The sequence below is a fragment of the Biomphalaria glabrata genome, chromosome 7 (genome assembly GCF_947242115.1).
Source record: "Biomphalaria glabrata chromosome 7, xgBioGlab47.1, whole genome shotgun sequence".
Taxonomy (NCBI): domain Eukaryota; kingdom Metazoa; phylum Mollusca; class Gastropoda; family Planorbidae; genus Biomphalaria; species Biomphalaria glabrata.
The window spans coordinates 5,037,162-5,043,285 of record NC_074717.1 but is presented as its reverse complement, the minus strand read 5'-3'; positions in this window follow the sequence as shown (position 1 = coordinate 5,043,285).

Here is a 6,124-nt window from a genome sequence, read left to right as displayed (position 1 = left end):
TAAGGAAATTTGGCTTACAATTTGTGTATTACACTAAACGAATCATTATAACTAAAGAAAGGAAATCGAAAAAAAGTGTACATCCACATCAGACTCACTTATAATTTACATGTAAATATTTTATATCAGATTGTTTCTATTTAATGATTTGATTGCCAGGGGAACAAAAGAGTGTGTCTGTTTTTTTTTTTTTTTGTTATCGGTGTCTTGTATCTCTTTTGTGATGGTAAAATCACTAAATCCTGACCCAAAGGGTGATTTTTTATTTCTAGAATCTTTTTAGCTTTTTTTATGGATGTTTGTCTCAAACAGCTGCCCAAATGGGGTTTGTTTTTTGCCAATGACTTTACCAGCAGCATTGAGGATTCTCTGGAGTTTATTTTTATTTGTAATGCTCAGATTGCCATACCAGACAGCATAACTTCTTTGGCTTGCAATCATATTGTGAAGTTGTTACTGAAGAAACAAGTGAATGTCAAGGCCGAGGATGACTCGGGGAAACACTCCGCTGTAAGTCGCCGCAGAACGTGGAGGAGACAATGATCGTGTTGTAGATTTTCTGATTTCAAATGGCTCCAAGGTCAACCACAGAAACAATATTGGCATGGCGCCATTGTGGCTGGCCGCACGTTTTCTACAGGCAAACAAAAACTAGCTTCTGAGCAGACATCACGATTACTGCATCACGATTACTTGCATCACGATTACTGCATCACGATTACTGCATCACGATTACTGCATCACGATTACTGCATCACGACTACTGCATCACGATTACTGCATCACGACTACTGCATCACGATTACTGCATCACGATTACTGCATCACGATTACTGCATGTGATCTTTTGTAGGAAATCTAGCATTGTTCTTTCTGTGACAGCAGAAATGTGACCCAGGTCCAAAAAGGATGGGAACCACTCAACTGTATGACGTCTATACTGTAGTGTATAAATAACCATATGTATATGTTTTTAACCATTATATTTTTCAATGCATTATGTCAGAGTTACTTTTGTTAGACTGACATAAAGATCATAGTGAAAACTGTATATTACATTGATAAGACGAAACATCATTAAATATTTTACCATTGCATGAGACACGATATCTATTTCTCATCTACAAGCTGATTTCCTTGTTTAATAAAGTTTATGCTTTAAAATGATTGTTCTCTGAGCTTTTGTAGACTCAAGAAAACAATACAATACTTTATATGTCTTAAATGAGCGATTATTTTTGGCTTAATCCCTAATGAATATGTAAAAACGAAACATTTTAACCCCGCCCCATCCCTCACACCCCGCAGAAAAAAATGTATAAACCTACTTAACTTTATGGTTTTCTAATGATAGGCCTTTAGATCTAAACTTAGAAGACGCTGCGCAAGATGTTTCTGAACATCAATTCATTGAACTCTTCAATTAATGAGGGGGGGGGGGGGGGGTTAAAAAAAACCGGAAATACCGGAAGAAGTATAGTCTGTTCAAGATAAAGATCTTCTAGATCTGTAGCCAAATATAAATTATGTTCCTTTTGTAATTTGAAAAATTATAATGGTCAAACTAAAGTTGTCCTCGTGTGGCCAACGAGCAAGTAATTCTTTTCCCTACAGATATAAATCAACTTTCAAATTTCTAGGAAAATCGTAAGAGCCGTTTTCGAGAAAGTGTGACTCGAGAAGTGGAAATTGTTAAAAGTATTCTATAAACATTTAAATCAAACATTTTACTGTCATATAGTTTAATTAAATCAGTTTAAATATTATTTAATTCATACTAACACTACGTAAGCTGCATATACACTTATAATTACAAATATGTAAAAAATGTTTTACTAGTTACAAATACATTAAAAAGAAAATATAATGAGATTTATTTCCTGAATTTTCTGGCGGCTAGTGGATTTGAAAGGAAACGAGCTCAAAATCCTGGGATAAGATAAGAGATAAGATTGAATAATTTTATTGGTCTAATCAAATGAAAATTCAGTTCGACTACAAGTAAAATGTCTCCAAGGCATTAACGATAAACCTTTGCCAAAGTAACACAGTACACATTCTTTTGAAAAGAACACATAGGGAATAATCGTAAGAACAGATATGCAAATTATAAGCAACACTGTCAAGGCTAACCTGATCAAGAAGTTATGGCCCGTAAGTAAATAAAAAGGCCCAACAATGTGAAGGCTAACTTGGTCAAGAACATAGTCTAGTTTCGGGTGGCAGACATGATGCATAATATGAATCAATTTTAGTTGACTAGCAGAAGCGAGACAAGGGACACTACTAACATAAACAAATGAGCACAACTGTTGTATGACATGCATCATTTCAAACAATGTTTTTCTCAAATGATCTAATGCAGTAATTGTTTTATAGTCCAGTAATGCCCAACCTAGATCGACCCACGGGGTAACGAACTGAGAGGAGAATCATCTCTACTTCCCATCCCCTGTATCCTGTGAAGTCTATATTATATAATGACTCTTAATCCAGAATAATTTTTTTCCACACATTCTTATGATTGTCATTCTTGCCCCTATTTGTCAGCTTTTCTTTTGTATCATGAAAAGGCAGTTAGAATAGTTTTAGTGGCTATCTTTGATAACGTCACCAATAGCACATAGCTTACGAATAAAACTTTTTAATTATGTTCGAAATTAAGGTCGCTATAAAAGAGTGCCTAATTTTACGGTGCCTAATTTTCCGCCTTGCCAAAAATTGTCTGACTTAACGTTGCCAAATTTCCGGGTGCCTAAATATCCGCTGCCTAAATTTTCAGACACCGTGCATACCACAGGGTTTGTAGCGCTCCTAAAAACTCCTAAAATCTCCTACAAAATGAAAAGTCTCCTAAAATTCTCCTAAAAATTGCCAAAATCCTCCTAAAATTTTGTCCACTCTCCTAAACTTTTTACCCATAAAATATAATTTTGCTTATTTCTTTCTAAAAATGCGGGGGGGGGGGGGGGGGGGAACAACAGCGTAACTAGGCATTCTGATCGCATGACATTACGGCTCGCTGTGTTAATGAGCTGACCAGTGACGCGTCTATACCGCCTTTCACCCACTTGTGAAGCGCGACCTCGTGATCGAAGATGGCCTTGGCTCGAGCAAGCATTTCACCTGGTAGTATTTTTCCATGCATAGTTACCACTAAAGACGCGCTAGATCTAGTCTGTAGTGACTATTGTCTATAATTAGAGCCTAACCTAAATTTGTAGCCTACACCGCACCGGGCCCTCCCTCAACTAAAATCTTCTTGTAAGAGCTTAGAGTGACTTTGCGTGGAAAGTCCGTAAATCATCTAGATCTAGTAGGCCTAACTAGATTTAGATCTAAGTTAGATCTAGTGAAGATAATTCGCACCTAACCTGAAATATCGTGAATTTTAGTCAATTTAATGATCTCAATACATCTAGTCTAATGTGTAGATTCCTCTAGACTAGCTAGAAATACGCTAGATTCAAGATTTACGCGAAATCACTAGATCTAGACTGTAGTGAAGATAATTCGCACACGTCACACAGCCGTGAAAAGCCCGCAAATTTTAGTAACTTAGTCTTAGATTCTAGACTCTAGATCTACTGTATATTCAGTGAAGATGTATATTACAGGATCTGTTTATGAGGAGGATTTAAGCACAGTTAATAAAAGAATAAAACATGACCTCAAATGCACACCCAAGACTCTAGTATCTATAGTATATAAGATACACATAGGAACTAAAAATGTACTTTTCCAACACAGAGGAGGCATGAAGGCATTTCTATATAAGAATGTTTTTTATGAAATAAAAAAATGGAATAGCAACCATTCTTTACTAATGTTCTTTACCATGTCCTTTACTAATTCTTTGAAAAAAAAATGGTTGTTTTAGGTTTGGGATGACAGTCATGTTATTACTTGATTAAAAAATAACTTTCATTACATTTTCTGTGGACATACCACAGCTGATGACATTGTTTATATTTTGGGTGGGATGTTGGCAAGATATTTTTGATTTTCACAATCAAGTAACAATAATTGATTTGATTAATGCATAGTTTTGTGTATGTTCTACTATGTATCACACAAACGGACGACACACACACACACACACGCATATACACACCCACACATTTAGGGCCTATATATAATATACATCATACATTTCATTCTTTGAAAACCTCCTAAAATTTTGTCATGATAAAAGTTCTACTAACCCTGAAATACCACTCAAACCGGGTATCACTATTAGATCGTACTCTATAGGATCATCTTTTTTTTTTTTTTCAAGTAACGTCTTATTTAAGATGATCGCAAGATAAATACTTAACAAGACCATTACACGTACTATCCCGCGACCAATGAAGTCTGAAACGTGTGGGGAGTGTTGTAGTGTTGTAACTGGAAGGAAAGGGTGGGGTGCGCCCAGGGCGGGGACTCCAGACAGAGTGTTGGTGAAGAGCGATAAAAGCCTTTCCCAGGTCACTTGGTTTATACAAGGGATGCGGAAATCTCGAGCCACAAAGGACATCTGATTCAAGAGTAAGTCTAGCCACAATGGACATCTGACTCAAGAGTAAGTCTAGGCTTTTGCGGAGGTAAGCGAGAGGCGATATGACCACAAGGCTTCAATGAGTATAAAGAAGTTGACATCAGGTCATTGGAAAGAATGCAAGGTTATGGCAAGGTGGTGGGTGAAGCGTCATGGTCAAGCGTGGCAGGGAAAAAATGACAATCAACTGGGGAAAGAGAAAAGAACAAACATTTTTAGCTTTAAAAAAAAACGCAAATATTAAAAACGGTCTAAAATTAGAAACCTAATTTTCTACACCCCAACTTAGCACATTTTCTACACCCCAACTTAGCACATTTTCTACACCCCAACTTAGCACATTTTCTACACCCCAACTTAGCACATTTTCTACACCCCAACTTAGCACATTTTCTACACCCCAACTTAGCACATTTTCTACATAAAAGAAAAAACAAATTTAATTAGTTACGACTTATTTGATGAACAAATAGGTTGATTTTGTAAATGTATTTGTGTGTTATCATTGGGTATGAGCTTCTATTCAAAGTTTGATGATAATTAGACGACTGGAAGTGGTAGAATATCACACAAATACAAAGTGGCTTAATATAAGCGTTTAAAATTACAAAATTGTTTCTAAATTTTTTATTTCAAAGCAAATTTTTTTTTTAATTGAAGAATGCACAAAACTAGATCTAGAACTTTATATGAAGTACATTACTGTTAAAAAAATCAATAGTAAAAGGGGAAACCAATCGAATAACAAACTTTCAACTAATATATGGCTAAAGTGTAGAACGTATGAAGAATGTGCGGACAGCAGTAGACCAGATTATTCCATTATTGTGCCTAAAATTGTTTTATTACTTAAATTACATTGGTAAATAGTACATCACTTTATAGGCTCTCGTAGTGCCTAAAATTTTTGGGGGGTTTTATGGCTTATATTTGATAACATTAAAGAATCTAGCTATTATGGGAAAATAACTAACAAATTATAATCGTATTAACAAGTAGTCGTCAAGCAATTTAAAAAAAAAAAAAACCTCAGAAATGTTCTTTTTAAAGTTCTATACTTGGCGGGAAATCAATAAATAGCAAATTTGTGTGTGTGTGTGTGTGTCCCCGATGTTCAAATATAAAGGAAATGGTGGTAAACTAAGCGCACAAGATTATATTTGAACACATTTTAACACTGCATAATTCAATTGTGTACTTTCTAATTATATATAGTTGGCAATTTTGAAATTCAATTTAGCGTCCTTGACCTTGGTTAGTTTATCGTTCAAGTCTCGTATAATAGTCGTTTTGTGATTGAAGGAGGGCCTGCTGACACCACACATTTTCAGTAATAACCCGTACAAGAAATAGATCTACATTTCAATGTTAGTAACAAAAAACAACAACAACAACAAAAGCGAAAATCTATCCGCTGGACTGACCAGTGCCTTTTTTTCTCGCTTGACCACTCGACACAACCGGCGCCTTTGACATAGTCAGGCTCTGGTTACGATAAAAAAACAAACAATGGTCGCTGACCTAGTATGTCACGAACCAGTCTTACGGCCTGGGGTCACGGAGGTCACGACACAACACATTTGC